Genomic DNA, 18996 nt, shown 5'->3' with positions numbered 1-18996 from the left:
TCCTTGGAGGTGTTGATGATCACAGACTTGTAAATGCTAGCTCGGCCTTCCTCAGGAATCTCCTACAAGGAATATAAGTACAGAGGCAGTCAGGCCTGGAGCTGTTTATCTTGAATTTTTTCTTGCATATTCTGCAAGTTAAACAATAGAATGACAAGTAATACATGTAGTTTCCTTTCAAACTGGCATTCTTTGTGAGATACTCCAAAAGATGTTGTTGCTTTCCACATCACATACTGTCTTAACCTGTCAAGTTTATCACTGCTAAGCTTTTTACCTTGTTAAATAGACACTTTATCACAATTAGCCTCGCTAGATATTGTGCATGACACCTCTTCCCAGCCAGTGTCCACACCCTCTCATTCAGACTTTAAAAAGCAAGATCCAGATTTTAAATACTTTGTAGTGTAAATATATGCTAGCACAATTACATTGGTGGAATCCACAGTTGTGTAACAGACCGTACAAATGTTTTCTTGCTGGGTGTCTGGCAATGAACCCCTGGTACAACTCCTTCCACCAGTGTGGTAATGGTGACTGTTAGTCCCTGCCTAGTTTGAAGGCAGTGCTGGGGTAGCCTTGGAGCAATTGGGTTAATGCTGCTAAACTTCATGGGATAAAGCTGCCTTTGAAGAAAATTTCAAGGAGTATGAGAAAACTGAGAAGCAATGTGACTCTGTAGAGAAAGGAGGGAAGGGAAGGAGATAATTGTAGAGATGGAGGTAAAGGGATCCATAGTTATCTAGGGCCCATTACAGACCACCCAAAAGGGGCGGCAGCCAAACCGCGTGACTCCTCCACACTGCAAAAAAGGAGCGCGAAGATCGTGCTCCTTCCAGCAACCTGGAAGAGACGCTGCAAGTGCCAAAGTGCGCACTCGCGGTGTCTCTTCCGGGGTGGGACGTCAGGACGCTGTGCGTCCGTGACGTCAAAATGGCAGCACCCATCTGTATTTTGGCGCACTCATTATGCGCGAGCGGCAAGGCACATCAGGAAGCACCACCCCTCATGCGTAATCACGGCGTGATGACGGTGCCTCATGGGCCCATCTATAATGTGCCTAGGTTTCATTTAAGCATTTGATAAAGTCCTCCATAATATTTTGAATAGCAAACTGATTACGTGTGGAATAGATGGGAACACTGTTAGATGGGTCCACATTTTTTTTTGAGAAAACCATGCTCAAAAGAGTCATCAGCAATGGCTGCACTTCAAACTGGAAGGAGGTTTGGAATGGAGTGCTTCAGGGTTCTGTCCCAGAGCCATTACTCTTCAACATTTTTGTCAATGACTTAGAGGACGGGGTGGAGGGAATCCTTGTCAAGTTTGCAAAAGATACAAAACTGGGAGGGGTGGTTAACACATTGGAAGATAAGAACAGAATTCAAAAGGGCCCAGATAAACTAGACAAGTAGGCAAAATTAATAAGATGAAATTCAATGGAGAAAAATGCAAAATTCTACATTTGGATCACAAAAATCACACAGTCAAGGGACAGATGGTTCAGTAGAACTACATGCAGGAAAGACCTTGAGATAATCCAAGACATAGCTGTCTAAGTCTGCAAAATCAGTATGTTAAATCGAACAGTTTGAATCCAGAGGAAGTAATAAAACTAAAGGAATGACTATTTAATAAGGGAAGAAATTAACTTGTAGGCAGAAAAAATAGTAAAATATAAGAGAATACAATTCAGATAAAAGGTATCAAAACTGAGGGGATCTGGTTATCAGCTCACGCCCCCCTGTATATGAAGTTAGCAACACCATCAGTAAAAGAATTAAAGAGGTGGAGATTCAGTCCTATAGTGATGATGAAAATAGAGAAAAAGGATGAGATAATTAAGGAAATTAAACCTTTTTAAAAAATAAATGATACTGGGGAAGTATCAATGCAGACTGTATGGGACACCTTCAAGGCAGCGATAAGAAGGAAATGCATGAATATGGAGCTAGGAATTAAGTAGGAAAATCATCATTATAGACAAAATTTGGTAAAGGAAGTGGAAATTTTACAGAAAGAATACCAAAAATATAAAAGGAAAAACATAAAAATACAGTGGGAGAAAAAGAAGAAAGAGTTAGAAGATTTAGACCAGGCTTCTAGTACATGGAATTTATTATATACAAGGAATGATTTTCAAGCTTGGGATACTAAGAGCATGAAAGCTTGGGTAAGATTTTTTAAAAGAGAATGTAAAAAAAAATGGTTAACAAGATACAGGGAGGAGACGGTGAGATATTATATGATGATGATAAGAGAAGTAATGGAAAAAATATAGGAAAATCCATATAGAGAAAGGGAGACATTACATCAGAGGATAAATATTCAGACTAAATTAGAAGAGGTTCAAAGAGAATATCTGAATGCACCCATAAGAAGGGAAGAGATTGAAAAAGTGATTGATGAATTGAAAGGAATTAAATCTCCAGGTCCTGATGGGTTTACCAGTATTAAGCAACTATATGACTAAAATATTTAATGAAATATTATGTACAAAGTTAATAACTAAGACCTGGAAAAAAGCAGATATAATTTTGATTTTGAAACCTAACAAAAACCCTAATAATCCCGAATCTTACCATCCTATTACTCTGTGTAATCAAGATTATAAAATTGTTACAAAAACCTTGGTTAATAAACTAAAAACTCTTCTACCAAAATTAATTGGAGAAGATCAATATGGATTTCTTAAAGGGAGAGCTATTGAGGATCCAAATAGAAATGTTTTCAGTGTTATATATCATGCAAAACAACACAAGAACAAAGTGGCATTAATTAAATTGGACGTATATAAAGCCTTCGATTCAGTGAATCATAACTATCTATGAATAGTTATGTACAGAATTTGGGTTGGAGAGTCAATTTAGTGAGGTAATAAAAATATATACAGATAATGAGGTTCAAGTTATAGTCAATGAGAATAATTCTAGGAATATTAAAATTATGAGTGGGATGAATAAGGATGCCCTCTCTCCCCTTTATTGTTTCTATTAGCAATAGGGCCTTTGACAAATGAGATCAGGGATGAAAAAGAAATTAAAGGATACTGTTTTAGTAAAGAGGCATTGAAATTAAATTTGTTTGCAGATAATGCATTGATAACTACTCAAGATCCATTCGGAAGTGTTAGCAAATTAGTTGAAGTAATTGAGAAATTTAAGAAGTTATCTGGTCTTACAATAAATATGCTGCAAAAATCAGGAATATTGTTCCTAAATACAAAATGGGAAGAACAGAGGAAAATAAAAATTACTACTGGTTTTAAGTTAGGGATAAAGAAGATGAGGTATTTGGGAGTAATTTTAAGGTCAATAAATAAAATAAAATAAAGCTCAGTAATTAGATTGAGTGGACGGAAACATAAAGGGAATTTGATTGGCCCCTTGAGTGTATATAAACAAATTTGGGGAAAATGGCAAAACAGAAAATGGTAACAGAAAATTTAAGTGGTTTTAAGACTTCTCAGTATGGACACTGAAGGCCCTACTGCAGTCACCTGCAACACTTGTGGGATGTTTGTCTTCTTGCCCACAGATGTGGGAATTTCACCGGCACTAAGTGCAAATTGGTAGCCCTCTTAGAAGAGAAAGTACAGCAGCTGGAGGCCCAGGTAGCTACACTTCAGCATCATAGGGAGAAAGAGGTTTTCCTGACCAGAACGGATCAGAAGGTCCTGGACAGGAAACACACAGAGAAAGTTGCTGGGCAGGAGGAGATCACTTCACACACAACAGAAGTAGGTAGTTGGAGGAATGTCACACAGAGAAGTAGGGAAACCAAGGAATATTCTGTGAGCGTGCAGCTACAGTACAGATTTCAATCTCTCTCTACTATCAAGGATGATGAGGAACAGCAGCATGGACAGAGCAGGGGACCCTGGGAGTACCACCAGAGGAACAGCCACTGCTAAGCCTCGGAGGAGGCGTGTGGTGGTCGTGGGGGACTCTTTGCTGAGAGGCACTGAACCAGTGGTTTGTGGGCCTGACAAGATGTCTCAGGAGGTGTGCTGTCTCCCTGGAGCAAAGATCCGTGATGTGACAGAGAGGCTGACAAGACTTGTCAATTCAATTCAATTTTTATTAATGCTTAAGCCAAAGGCCATTTGCATGATTAAAATGTAAAACCGATGACAGAAATTCAGAATTATAAAATGCTCCATCAAATAACTAATATCCAAATTTTATACATTAAACATAATAAAATTCCAGACAATTAAATAAAACATTAAAAACAATTTCAATCTTTAGATAAGCTCATCCCCATGACAGTCAACTGCAATGTCCGCTATTACCCTTGCCCAAATTTTGATTGCTGCTGAGGCAAACAGTGAAACCTTATAAGTTACTTTAGAATCAATATCAGACAAGAGATTAAAAAAAAATCTTTTCAGAAGTGGTATTAGACTGTAAATTGGACAGAATAGATCTCACAAATTTAGTTCTTGGATCAGTATATAGTGAGCAAAAAAGCAGATAATGAGGCAAATCCTCGATTTCTGGAGCTCCACAAATACATAAACGGGATTCCTTAGGTGTGTGTGAATATCTGCCATCGATCATGGCTGAAGGCATTGTTTGAAAACGAAGAGCTGTAAACGCCTGCCTAAGCTTTGAGAATGTAAGCTTCCCTTGGTAATCAGCCATCTGATGGTCCAATTTATATAATCTAAACCATTTGGAAAATTCTGAATTGTTAATAGCCAGTCTATCCAGATACACATCATGGTTAAAAATGTATTCATGAAGCTTCTCTCTTGAACTCCAGGTGGAAGGATTTTCAGTTAGAGCAGGATATGATTCAAGCAACCTGTGGTATCTTAAATTTCAGACTTTGCAGCTTGATAAATGTTGGAAACACAACTTAGGAAAAACCTTAACCGAAGAATCTATTACACATCTCCAGTAGTTAAATAAAGTAAAATGAATACAGTGGTGCCTCGGGTTACGAAATTAATTCGTTCCGCGGCTAATTTCGTAACCCGAAAAGCCTTCGTAAGCCGAAAACCCATAGGCGCTAATGGGGAAAAAAGCCGCGGCTCTGCCGCGGCTCCATTTAAAACAGCGCCGGAGTTTTTTCATAACCCGAAAAAACTTTCGTAACCCGAAACAATAAATCCCTATGGGATTTATTCGTATCCCGAAAAATTCGTAAGCTGGGTATTTCGTATCCCGAGGTACCACTGTACGAGCTCTGATGGAAGGGAGGCCAACCTCAGCCCAAACCAAAGCTGCCAGGTGGAAGTATAAGCAATTTTTAGAAAATGTATTCTGGAGGGCCTCCAGTTTGACCAGTTGAGAATCATCCCATCCCCACACAGCAGCTCCATAAAGGATCTGAGCTATAACTTTACTCTGAAATATTTTTAAAGCGGGTGCGGCCAAATGACCCTCTGCCTGATTGTAAAATTTAAGGATTGCTCCAAGAGATCTCACAGCTCTACTAGCTTCTATGCAGTAATTCCAAGAGAGGTTTTCTGTAAAGGAAATGCCAAGATACTTAAATTCTCGGCATTGTTCAATCTGATGACCATTAATAGAGCAACGAAAATCAGAGTGTCTTTTCCCAAACACCATCACCTTTGTTTGATTGTAATTGATAACAAGCTTTTCTTTAGAACAAAATACATTAAGCTTGGAGATTAACCTTCTCAGTCCTATAAATGTGAGTGAAATTAAAACCATATCATCAGCATATAACAGAATACAGATCTTTTTTGACCCAAGTGTAGGTGGAAAAAATTCTGGGCCAGAAAGTGCTGGAATGATGTCATTCAGATATAAATTAAAAAGTGATGGTGCCAAAAGGCATCCTTGTTTGACTCCTTTATTTATGGGGATAGGATCGGTTAGTGAACCAGAGATACCAACTCTTATCCTTGCTGTTGTATTGGTATAAAGTTCCTTAATCAGAAACAATAAGCGGTTATCTATATTAATATCAGCCAATTTATGCCATAAGAAGTTTCTGTCAATTGAATCAAAAGCTGCTGCTAAATCAATAAAAGCAACAAAAAAGCAAGTTCTTTCTTTGCATGGCTTGCAGTGCCTTAATGGAACCCATTATGATCTGACATCGGGCCCTTATACTTATGTCACCAACAGGGGAGCAAGTACAATAGACTATAAAATAGCATCTGCAAACCTGGTACCAGATATTTGTAGATTTGAAGTTCTTAATCGGGCCGAAAGTGATCATTTCCCATCATCATTGTTATTTAATTCTGGGTCATTCCCCACCCCATGTATTCTCCAAAATTTAAATGGAATTCATATGGTGATTGTATCTTGAGAAACCCTAGGAACAGGTAAGCGGTCGATCCGTGATTAGTACTCTCCACCTGCCTTGAGTCATTTCCAATTCTAGCATTAAAATCTCCACAAAGTAAAAAACTTGTAGAGGGATATTGACTCTCCAAAGAAGACAGGGTTTCAGATAAACTATCCCAAATACTATTAGAACCTATGTTCTTTGCTAAATTAGGAGGAAAATAAATATTTATACAGATTAAAGAACCAAAATGCATGCTCTTGATGACAAGCACTTGTATACATTGTGGGATAACACTAGTTATTGGTTGAAACTCAGCATGAAAATCCACTGAGACGAATATTGTGAGACCACCACTACCATGGTCTCTTGTACAAATTTTAACCGCAGGAACAGAAAATGCTTGAAATCCATGAAGAGATGGCAAATTATTTTCGAGGGCCCATGCCTCTTGTAAACAAAGAATTTGAAAGTTTTCATAGAATCATAGAGTTGGAAGAGACCGCTAGGGCCATCCAGTCCAACCCCCTGCCATGGAAGAAATCTAAATCAAAGCATCTCCGACAGATGGCCATCCAGCCTCTGTTTAAAGACCTCTAAGGAAGGAGACTCCACTACACTCCGAGGGAGTGTGTTCCACTGTCAGACAGCCCTTACTGTCAGAAAGTTCCTCTTAATGTTGAGGTGGAATCTCTTTTCCTGCAGCTTGCATTCATTCATCCGTGTTCTAGTCTTTGGAGCAACAGAAAACAAGCTCGCTCCCTCCTCAACATGACATCCCTTCAAATATTTAAACAGGGCTATCATGTCACCTCTTAACCTTCTCTTCTCCAGACTAAACACCCCCAGCTCCCTAAGTCTTTCCTCATAGGGCATGGTTTCCAGACCCTTCACCATTTTAGTTGCCCTCCTTTGGACATGCTCCAGTTTCTCAATGTCCTTTTTGAACTGTGGTGCCCAGAACTGGACACAATATTCCATGCCTTGTTAGCATGCTACTCTCACCTTGCCCTTCAACCCCACTTTAAAATCCCTTTTTGGATGAATGGGTTTTAGTAGACCATACACTAAATATGAGTTAACAGTGAGATGTGATAATGAAAGAAAAAAGCCAATGCAATCCTAACCTGGATGCAAATCAAGGGAAGTAATGGCCCCTGTCAATTTTGTTTTGATCAAACCCTACCTATTGTGTTGTGTCCAGTTCTGGGCACCACAGTTCGAGAAGGATTTTGACAAGCTGGAACAGAGAAGGGCAACAAAGGCCTGTTACAGACTGCCAAAATAAAGCTGCTCCGGGTCTCTTTGGAGATATGCTATTTAAATGATGCATGGGTCCTAAGAGTTCGGAGTTCCCGTCAAAGCCACACTCCATTCCTAAGCACTGGAGGGCAGCTTCCGGATTCTTAGGATGCAGGCATCATTTAAACAGCATGCCTCCAAAGACACCCGAAGCAGTTTTATTTTGGCAGTTTATAACAGGCCAAAGATTATATGGAAAGCAAGCCTTAAGAAGAATGACCTAGGGAACTGGGTTTGTTGGAGAAAACTGAGGAGACAAGATAGCCAGCTTTAAATATCTGGAAGGATAGAATGAATAAGGTGGGGCAAGCTTGTTTTCTGGTGCTTTAGAGTCTAGATTTTTACCACAACATTAGGAAAAAACCTCCTGGTGGTAAGAACTGTTCAGCAGTGTAATCTGCCTCAGTAGTGGATTCCCCTTCCTTGGCATTAAACAGATGTTTGATGGCCATTTCTCAGGAATAGTATAGCTTTGTATTCCTGCATGGCATAGGGTTGGACTCAATAGCCATTGTGGTCACTTCTAATTATGATTCTAACCTTTGTTGCTGTTTAGTTTTCATGAATAAAACCGCACAAAGCAGTACTGAGCGGTAAATTGGCCTAATGAGATCCAATAGAGTCAAGGGGCCAATATCTTCAATTACTTTAGGTGTGAGGATTTTTATCTGCTTTGGTAGAAAGGGTTGCCACTATGCCTTCCACCTGGGGGAGATATATTTTGACTAAGACCTGTCCTAGGTGTTGGGTGAGGATTAGGAGAATACAAAGAAAACCGGGTGATTGCCCTGCACCAGCATTTGATAAGGTGTTGTTGACGATCCCTTCCAATTCTACAATTATGATTCTGCTATATCTAAAGTAAACATATCCTGGTAGAATGAAAAAAAAATGAGCTGCTTTAGGAACCTCCTTCCCTTTAATCATGATGAAGAGATTGACAATTGACAATTGAGAAGTCCAGAAAAAATGCAAAGAAATTACATTCTGCCTAGTTATGTATTTTGTGGGCCAGCCAGAGTAAGCCCCTGACCCTCCTCATCAGTCTTTGAGCAGCAGAGATGAGCTGAAAGAGGGCCAGTAAACTAAGATAAGACATCTTAGGCCCAGTACAGATGGGTCCTTTGAGGCACGTCCATGACGTGCTAGGGTTGCTAGGGGGCGAGGCATGCACGCAGACCACAATCTTAGCATGTCATGGGTGCGGCGCAGCTGCGGAACACCATCCAGATGGTGCATGCAGCGATGACGTGCCAGCAGCGCAACATCCAAATGGGACTGTGCTGCTGGCACATCATCGCACTGTCACTGGTGCTTTGGCGTGGTGCAAGTGCACCACAAAAAAAGGAGCCACTTCCACGCACTCCTTTCTTGCTACACAGCAGCGCCACACAATTTGGTTGCTATGACGCTGCTGTGGAGCAAGAAGAGGCGTATCCCCAGTGCCTCTTTTTGGTGCTCTGTACCGCGCCTTAGATAATCTAGATAAGACATATTTTTGTGGATGGTTTGTTTTTCCAGTTATACTTGTTCTGGAGAGCTTTGTAGCCTGCCTAAACAGCCAGATTTAAAGGTCCAAGTTCTTGTAAATCCCTCACTGTCACTAGAGGAAAGATTAGTTTGGGAAACCTTTTATTAGTTAATGTCTCTATAGCAACTATGACCTTGCAACTGCTATTTCTATACCTCCTGTTTGAACTATGACAAAGGTTTGAAAACATTTCAGAAACTTTATTTAGCCCCAAAGGGCTGATGCCCACTTACATTTACACCAATTTGCGATTCATCTTTGCTCTGTGTTGATAAATCGATTCTAAAAGGTCTGTCGTTCCCACTATGAAAGCGGATATTTTCATTATCCCCTTGTAATCGCTTCTTTTTGGCACTATTGTCATCCCCACTAGTTTGCGCCACTGCAAAATGCATGGCAATTATCTGTGCGTCATCAGTGAGGTAAGCGGAAGTCCGGACAGCCCAGTTTGGGAACTATATATTTAAAATAAATTGATAGAAGATTCGTTTAATTGTTTTTGCAATTATTTGCCTCACTGATTGCAAGTAGTTGCAAAATCAATGAACTGAATTTTCTATCAATTTTTTAAAAAATAATTATACGCCCATATGTCACACCACAAGCACAAAGGCAGCACTGAGGGGTGGGGGGGATGGTGGATCTACCAAAAGCTGAAGAGGGATGATAAACACTCCCCTGCCATTAATTCCTCCCCTCCAGAATGATGCAATTCAGAGCCGTCATTCCCATTTGTTGAACATGCTTCAGAATAGAGTCTTTTCAAAAGAGCCACTAGTAAACTAGTGTCTCGGAAAATGAAAAAATGTTTGTTTTTTGTTGTTGTTGTTTTGCATTTGCCTCACTTTATCGCGACAGAAATTGATCAAAGTTGGATTGGAACCAATTTCAAATGGGAACGACGGTCATATAACCCGATCAGTGATTCGCTTTAAATCATAATGGGAACGCACCCAAAGAAGGCAACTAGACTGCTAATCAGAATTTACCAGAATCATATTATGCCAGGACCTTCAAAATCAGCACTGGCTGCCTGTCCGTTTCTAAAATCAATGCAAAATGCTGATTAACCTTTAAAGCCAGGTTACCTGTAGCAGTGTTTCCTTTCATTTAACCTTATTGTTATTATTGCTATTGTGTGACCTCTCTACATTTATGACTTATGGCAACCCTAAGGCAACCCTATTATTCACACATGCCATGGTTTCAGGATAAAAGCAGCCTCCTTGAACAATACAGAACGATCCAAATCGATTCAGAAATGTAGTCACACTGCTAAAGATATGGATCGATACAGATCTTTCAGAAAGTGGGGTTTGTTTGTTTTTTGATAGCCTCCCCCAAAAGTGCACCGAGTGCATTTGGGGCGAGTGTGAACATCAAGGAAATAACCTAGATTCATCCTAGATTATTTTTGTAGTGTGAATGGGGCCTATGATTTTATGATTTTACCTACCCAGTCCCTAATGTAACAATCTGAGGCCCTTCCTTCCAAATAGGTGAGCTAAATGACAGAGATGGCCTTTTCAGTGCTGATGTCCCACATGTGGCATGCTCTCCCTAGTGCTTATCTTCTGTCAGTTAAAAGCTCCCCCTTGGCCAGGGAATTAAATAACTGTTTTAGTGGTTTCAAATGTTTATACGCTTACCTTATGGCTGTTTTTAATTTGGTTTTATATGTTGTAATGCTTTTACCTTTTGGTGTTTTGCTGGTTTTCTATTTTCCTATCACTAGGCATCTATGTATTGTTATTTTTAATATACTGTACATACCCTGAGTACTCTGTTTAATATGTGTTTAAAAAATGTAATGACTAAATCAATCAACCAGTCTCAATATACACTCAGCCTTCCATAGCCATGGATTTTTTAATCCATTTCCAAACATCCACAGCTTGAAAATAGTCACAAATTCTGAAAAAGCAAACCTTGATTTTGCCATTTCATGTAAGGGAGACCATTTTATTATGCACTGTACTTAATGGGATATGAACATCCATGGATTTGGTATCCACACAGTGTCCTGGAACCAACCCCAGCAGATACCAAGGGCCCACTGTACTCTCCTTTTCTAGCATGCATAATAGGCTGCCAACTAAACTGTGCATATCCGTTCTATCTCAAGCACTCTTCACCACAGTACTTTAATTATCTGTACTTCCACATGTACCCTTTAAAGTACAAAAGACAGAGTTGGAGGGACCACATGAGGTCCAACTCCCTGCTCATTGCAGGATCTCTGGCTAGATCATCTCTAGCAAGGTACCTGTCCAGCCTGTTTTTGAAGATGTCCTGAGAAGAGACCCCACCACCTCTCTAGGCAATTGATTCCATTGTCAACTGCTCTTACTGTCAAGAAGTTCCTTCTAGGTTCAATTGTATGTAGAAGGTGGGGCAAGCTTGTTTTCTGCAGCTCTAAAGTCTGGGTAAAAGTCAACTGATTAAAATCACAAGAAAAGAGGTCCCACCAAACATTATACAGAACTTTTATACTGTAAGAGCTGTTCAACAGTGGAACGACTGCCCTGGAAGCTTCTCCAGAGAGCACACTGAACCAGTCTTTGGCTTGGAATCCTTGAAAATCCACATATCTGAGCATCATCGATAATATGGGCTAAGACTATCCAGGTACAGAGAGAGATGAAATTAAGAAGCAGAAGTGAGTGCTCCATTCTCTTCTTGCCCTGAAATAGTGACAGTCACCAGGTATCATAGGGCCTTTCCATTAAATTTTAATTTCCATTAAAAATCTTTATTTCTATTAATCTATTAAAATCTTGCCCATTGTGTATTAGTTCTATGTCTCCCCCCCATTTTTTTCTCCTTTCTTTTTCTCCCTTTTTGTCTTTTTAGTTTCGTTGTTCATGTTAACCTATCTTTTAAAAATGAGAAAAAAGTTTTTTTTTACTTCCTCCACTCCCAATTACAATTAGGATTGGGGGGGCATTGTTGTATTACTTGTATATCCCCCCCTATTTTTTCTTTCTTTTCTCTCTTCTTCTTTTTATCTTTTATTTCTGAATTGGGGGGGGCTCCCATTGTGTTTACTTTTAGGTCTTCCCCCACTTTTTTCTCCTCTTCTTTTCCTCCTTTTCATTTTCTGAATGTAATCAGTTGACCTTCCAAGTCCATGGACTTGAAATCTGCGGACTTGGAAACCTGCAGAGGGGTGATGGCTATTAACCTTAATGGGGCGCGCGCCCTGCATGCACGTGCCCCATTCAAGCCTTGGCGCTTGAATATGCACAAGATTCAAAAACTCATGGGGTCTGGAATTGATCCCCCGCAAGTTCAAAGGGGTGACTGTACTTGGATTGTAATTGGATTGTTCGTGTTAAAAATTAACTTTAAAAAATGCGAAAAAGTCAACATTTTGCAACAGACTTACTTTGAACCTCCAGAGTCCTCCAATTCATCACTGCTGTCAAAGCCACACAGGTTCCAGGCCTTCATCCAAACACATTTGATGCTACAAAGTCCACTGGAGCCAGCTCCTATAACTGCCACTCTCTTCTTTGCCATGGTCTGTTGTCCAAGATGAGACAATTAATGTTAGACTTTCAAGGTTAAGCAGTTATTTTTTTCCACTAAATTTATATCATAGCATCTTCAATTTTCATTCAATCATAATGAAAGTAAGGATGGATGAGGAATAATTGCGGGATATTTGCAACATCGTATGATAATCTTTGCCAAATCGCGCAATGCTCCCTCTTTTTTCCCAGAGTGATGAACTCCTAAGTAACATTTCTTGACCTGACCTACCAAAACCTGCTGGAAAGATCATTCAGCTTGTTCTGGCCATTTGCAGAATAGCTCAAATTGGGGTTCCCTTGACCCACTTTAATAACCTGGGTATTCTGGTCTGCTACTTCTCGCTTAGGCCAAAATCAGCCCGTACGGTAGACAGCCACATCCATTATGTCCATTAAGCAGAACCAATACTAGATATTCTATGATTCAATGAGTCAATGGTTAGAGCAGTACCCATTGGTATAGAGCTTTAAGCAAATAGCCAAATGAGCAATTGTCAGAACGGACTTAGCACAGAAAACCTCAAGATAACTACATTCAAACTGAAGTGATTTATTTATTTACATACTTATGGCTAGTGGGAACGATAACTATTTGCAAACATAGACTTTGTGCAATACATTACAAACGACACAAAATAGCCAAGTCTATTAAAACAGCAGCTATCCATAAAAAGACATGAAGGAATTTAGTAGCACCTTTGAGAATAATGGGGGGGGGATTTCTGGGAATACATTTCATGGATACAGTCATTTGTCGATGCATGGAGTGAAGCTATGGGGAAGTGTAGAGTGGTGACAAGTCCTTAGAAGAGTAATAAAGAGTAGTTAAAAGGACAAGGTAAAAGACAGGTTTGGAAAACAAGCTTAAATAAGCAGATAAATGTATGTAAAGTGGAATAAAATATCTACTACATTGATATGAGTGCAGACTGGTAAAATATTGTCACAAAGCAGGCCATGAAGAGGCTCTTTTCTGTGTGAGGCTGTGCTGAAAACTGTGTATTATATATGTTGCGTACCAAGAAGCCTTCTCTGTCTTTGTGTGTGTATGCGTGTGCATGAATGGGGCAAGGATAAAAATCTATGCTCCGACATGGTTGTCTGTTTGAGTAGCTGCTCATATCAACTATGAGGGTTGATTTTAGGCCAGAAGCACAAACGTACAGAAAGTCCAAGATCATTGTGCGTGGCAACCTTGTCCAGAGGTTGTTTTCAAAGAAATTAAACTTTAGTGAACTTTGCACTAAATGAGAGTATTTTGTTTTTTTAAAACACCTTTCAAGGTGGACTTATTGTTTTAGAGTACTGCTGCCCTAAGGGGTGATATCTGAGCCACTAGCTGTTGCTCTTCGTTGTGTTTCAAAGAAAGAAGAAAAATGATTGTAGCCAATGGGCACAAATATGATACTGGCCTCTGGCACACTGGGGGGGGGGATTACCAGTCCTCCACAACAGATAGCCTGGAAGCACAGGCTTGGAGTGGTCTATTGGCACATTAGAGATCCAGTTTCAAGTCTTCACTGAGCACTGGATGCCCTCCTTTTTCCCCTGATCTATGGCACAGAGTTGGTGGGAGAATGAAGTGGGCAAGAAAAGGAAGAAGATCATTTATGCCACCTTCAATTTGCTGAGGAAAGGCAGGATATACATTTAAATATTTTTGTTAATTTTATGACAGTCCTAGTAATTCAGTTTTGTAATTTGAGGAGTCCTTTTATAAGGGAGATATCAAAACTACAATTCATGTGCTTTGAGTAAATCTTCATGTACAGTGCGCCCTTTTTTTACATGGGGGATCCGTTCCGGACCCCTCCCCACATAAAAAACCTGTGTATGCTCAAGCCCCATTGCAAATAATGGGGCTCGTGCATGGCGTGGTGGCGCGCCAAGGCAGTACACCCCCCATTACTTTTAATGGGTTGTGCCACCCCTTGCACCCCGCATGCTCCCTGGCGGCTTTCAGCATTGCTGGAAGCCATGTATGGTGCATCCACATATGACATGGGCTCACTGTTAAGGAATGCTATAATAAACAGTGAATAACTATTTCCCCATGATTCTTCCCTTCTGTATCACTTCCCTGTGTGGCTAGTATTTAGCATGATTATTCTGCCAGTTGGGGAGAATAACTAGTCATGTGAAGTGGAGATGAGTGAACTACCATCTCTCCTCCATTATTCCAGTAATTTTTGATGGCATACCTGGTTGCCATTACACTTTACAGGTGATTAATGGCTAGATTTTTTTTGGTCTGCCTAAATATCCTAAAACACCACATCCAATCTGATCATAGAAGCTAATGCTTAGTACCTGGTGGGAATGTACCAACAAATACCAGGCACTGTACGCTATATTTCAGGGGAGGTAAAAGGCAGACCACCTCTGAGTATCCCTTGCCTTAGAAAACCCAATGAAATTCATGGGGTTGCCATAGGTCAACAGGTGACTTGAAGGCAAGTACACACAAGAGAGCTTTGCTGGCAGAATTATGCCTTTGGTTTAGCCCTGCCTTCCTTTCTTTCCCATTTATGGTTAACCCTTCCCTGGAGGCCCATAGGTAAAGGGTCTTTGAAGTCTGTTTTGGAGCTACTTGTTTTCTCAGGCTATTTTAATATCTGTGGGCCTTGTTTGGGCAGGTTTTCTTTTCCTTTCCTTTTTTTAATCCTCATAGGCTGGCAGAGGGTGCGGGATTCTGTTGTTACATACAGTGCGCCTGCATCATATGCATTATACGCTGTTTTCAGCATATGTTGAAAGCAGTGTTGTTTCTTCCGGTGCCATGCGCCGGAAGAATCAATGGTACATGTGCCTATGGCATGCATGCGCCACTGTTGCCGCCCCCCCCCCCACAAGCATGAGCCCCATTACTTGTAATGCAGCTCAAGCATACACGCTTTTTGTTTTACATAGGGGGGGTCCGGAATGAATCCCCCGCGTAAAACAAGGGTGCACTGTATCTTCAAATCAACCTTTTCACAGGATTTCCTGTCAAGATGTATTTTGAGAGGGGTTTGCCACTGAGTTCCTCTGAGGCTGAGAGTGTTATTTGTTCAAGGTGAGCCAGGGGATTCCATAGCTGCATGGGAATGCAAACTCTGGTTTCTTGGAGTCCTAGTCCAATACTGAACTACACCACCTTCCTTGGGGTGGAGGAAAACAAGGCTGAAAGAAAGACGCATTTTAAAGATAACTGATGAATACAAGTGAAGTTTCGCTACTGGGGTAATAAATAATCGTTTCCATTACTTCTAAAAGCATTTTGCAAAGTCACTTTTCAAGTTTTATTTATACCATTCTGTTATCAATCCTATTTTGTGCCCTCTCCAAAAAAGGAAACATGCAATGTAACAAGTTCCTTTTTAGCTGTAGTGAGTAACATGAGGAGTCACATTTCAAACACTGTAATGAGAATGAATTATTTTTCACAAGCAATTTTCCCATCTCTGTGCCTATGCAGTCTGACAGTGGTTCCTTGCCTCGTATGAGATTCTCTGATGAGACCATAATCTAAGAGAATGTTTCTAACAGTTTAAAGATCTCCCTCTTTTGAACAGAGGCTAGATATTATTTATGTCTGGAGTGATAATCCAGTGATCGGCTGTAGGGGAGTGGCCATATCTTGACAGAATTGCCATGGTCAGCAATGTGGCTGCATTAACACCTGTGTTCTAAATGCATTTTTTTGTAAATGTGTAAGTTAGTGATCAGGAATACATTTCTAACATCCCATTATTTCATCTATGAATTCCATATACCATATATTAACTATAACATTGGTATATTGTGTTGATTTCTGTTTGCACTGTTCACTTGCTTTACAATAATCTGATGCCTTACAATGATGTGTGTAAGGCCCTGTTTGAGTGATTTCTACTGTGGATGGGAGGAGGAGCACATGCTTTTATGCTGAACCTTAAGATTTTGAAACACTGTATCTTTAAAAGCAGACATGTTCTCAACAGTGAGCAAAGACACAAAAGAGATCTCTTATGGGCCAATTTCCTATAGCACTATAAATCTGAATATGCTTTGACCAAATTGCCTACTTGGCTTCCTTGATCCTTTCAGCAGCTGGATTGGTCTGTTAAGAATGAAAATGCTTTTCTAGGAAGTCTGAATGGATGGGAAAGCGCTTTTTCTAGTGAGATACCTTAAATTTTTATGGATCGTTTGGACAGGCCCTAAAATGGCTACACTCATCCTCTCCCTCCACAAACACACACATACTGTAAGAATAAAAATTGATGTCCCTAGAGTGGGTTTAACAAATACCTTCCAGCTTTGTGAAACTGCCTTAATAGGGATGGGGTACAACACGCTATGAGAACTACAGTGGGCCCTTGTTGTATCTGCTGGGGTTTGGTTCCAGGAAACCCCATGGATGCTCCATGGATACTCAAGCCCCATTAATACAGTGGCTAGTAAATGGTGTCCCTTATTTAAAAAGGCAAAATCAAGGTTTTTTGAGGTTGGATGGGCATCTTTCAGGCATGTACATTTCCCTCAGTTTTATGGATTGTGGGGTAGGTAAGTAGTTAGATCAGCTGCCTCAGTCAACAAATGCATGATGCTTGACTTGGATTTCACTGTTTCTTGGTAACAGAGAAAGGGAGATGATGGTGACATGGACACAGATTCATTGGCTCAGGGATCAGTGGTGGAAGCAAAGGGGACAAAGGCTCAAACATTGCTGCAGAGCCAGCTATTCCTGATCTCCAAGGGCACTATACCTGAGATCCATGGGCCCTGACCAACACTGGTGACGCTGGACTGCATTCCATCGCTTTATCATCTCATCTTCCCCCAAGAGCTTCATGACCCCTGAAGCCATGTTAAAGTGCCAACCTGACATGAGCTCTTGGAGCAATGAAGCTTGGCTTCACCCAAAGACATGTCCCTTTAAGCCTTTCACTTTATGGGAAGATTAATCTTGGTCAAAAAGTACAAAAATCTGAAGCACTTGTCAGAGCAAGGTGTTCATTTGGAGTTCTTCTGAGTACCATACTAGACGTTTTGCTTTCTACTCTGCCCTTGCTATTCATTTTTTTAAAATACAGATTTTGTGACTGGAAGTTTCTCCTGCTAACACAAACCCCATCAACCTGAAGCCTCAATAAGCTACACAATAGTGGAACATTAATCATCCAGTCACTTTGGGTAGGTTATGGTCACAGGTTTTGAAAGGCCCACTTTGTTTGAGGAGAGGGGATTTTTTCCCCTCTATAAGCTTGTAAGAGTTTTGTTCAAGGAAGATGCCAGAGGAGTATGAAGATTTATGAGGCCGGGAAGAGAGCAAAGCTGAGCTAATCCCTTTCTATGGTAGAGAGATCCACATGCACATCATTACAGTGAGAAGGAGGATTCTCAGTAGATCCCTGTTGAAAGCTACAACAACTGTTATCACTATATGGAACAGAGCTGCTGTTTCATCCAGGTAGCTGTTTCATAACCCCATCTTCCCACGTGGAGGGATGAGTTACTAATTATCACATATAGTTCAGGTTGGATGGTAAACATGGGTAGGTGGTGAAGGAGGGCATTGCAGTGGGCTAGCATTTCATGAGCAGGGATTACAATCACTCCCTCCTCACTCACATTCCTTCAACAAAATCCTCTCTTATTGTTTTGTTTCCCATTTATTGTGTTCTATCATAGTGAGTTTTGGCAAAAATGACTGTACAGTGATATTTATATATGTATGTGTGTTGTATGCTTAGGGTTGCCATAAGTGAGGACCTCCAAACCGAGACAAATGTAGGGCAACATTTTCAAATGTAGGACACATTTTTATAAAAATGGAGGACGTGCAAAAAATTGAATTTTTTTTTAAAAAATGTTAATATAAATGCATGTTTTTAGGCATGATCAAAATGGAGGACATTTTGGCATTATTCTTAGACAGATGGCAGAAATGTACTTGCCCTTGGGTTCAACTGTACTTCTCAGAAGTGTGTACTTGGGCAAGGGACTGTGGTTTTTCTTCACTGCGCATGAGTTTGTAAAAATCACAGCAAGTTACATTGGCCCTGCCTCAGAGGGTTGTTGATATCAATATCACGATCATCATCATCATCATCACCACCACCACCACTATAATTGGCCAAGAAAGGCAGACTTGTTAGCATTCAAAGCACCATAAATACACAAAAAATGCACTTGCATATATTTAATAATAAAAAATAATGAAAAAATAAATAAAAAACAAGGCAGGGGTGTATATATTTGATAATAAAAATTAATGTAATAAAACAAAAACAAGCAATAATAAAAATTAATGAAATAAAACAAAAACAAGCAATAATAAAAATTAATGAAATAAAACAAAAACAAGCAATAATAAAAATTAATGAAATAAAA

The 18996-nt window shown here is 40.1% G+C and overlaps 1 long non-coding RNA gene across 1 annotated transcript in view; it reads right to left on the bottom strand.

The window, feature by feature from the left end:
• LOC121928216 overlaps positions 1 to 18996 on the bottom strand; it is a 28793-nt gene continuing 9797 nt past the window's right edge. The window contains exons 2-3 of the long non-coding RNA XR_006103462.1: positions 12492 to 12628; positions 1 to 62 (exon numbers count right to left, since the gene is read on the bottom strand). This is a non-coding gene — a long non-coding RNA (uncharacterized LOC121928216). The remainder of the gene's footprint in view (positions 63 to 12491; positions 12629 to 18996) is intronic.

The sequence above is a fragment of the Sceloporus undulatus genome, chromosome 4 (genome assembly GCF_019175285.1).
Source record: "Sceloporus undulatus isolate JIND9_A2432 ecotype Alabama chromosome 4, SceUnd_v1.1, whole genome shotgun sequence".
Lineage (NCBI taxonomy): Eukaryota > Metazoa > Chordata > Lepidosauria > Squamata > Phrynosomatidae > Sceloporus > Sceloporus undulatus.
The sequence above is the reverse complement of the archived record's forward strand: the minus strand, read 5'-3'. Positions and strand labels throughout refer to the sequence as shown.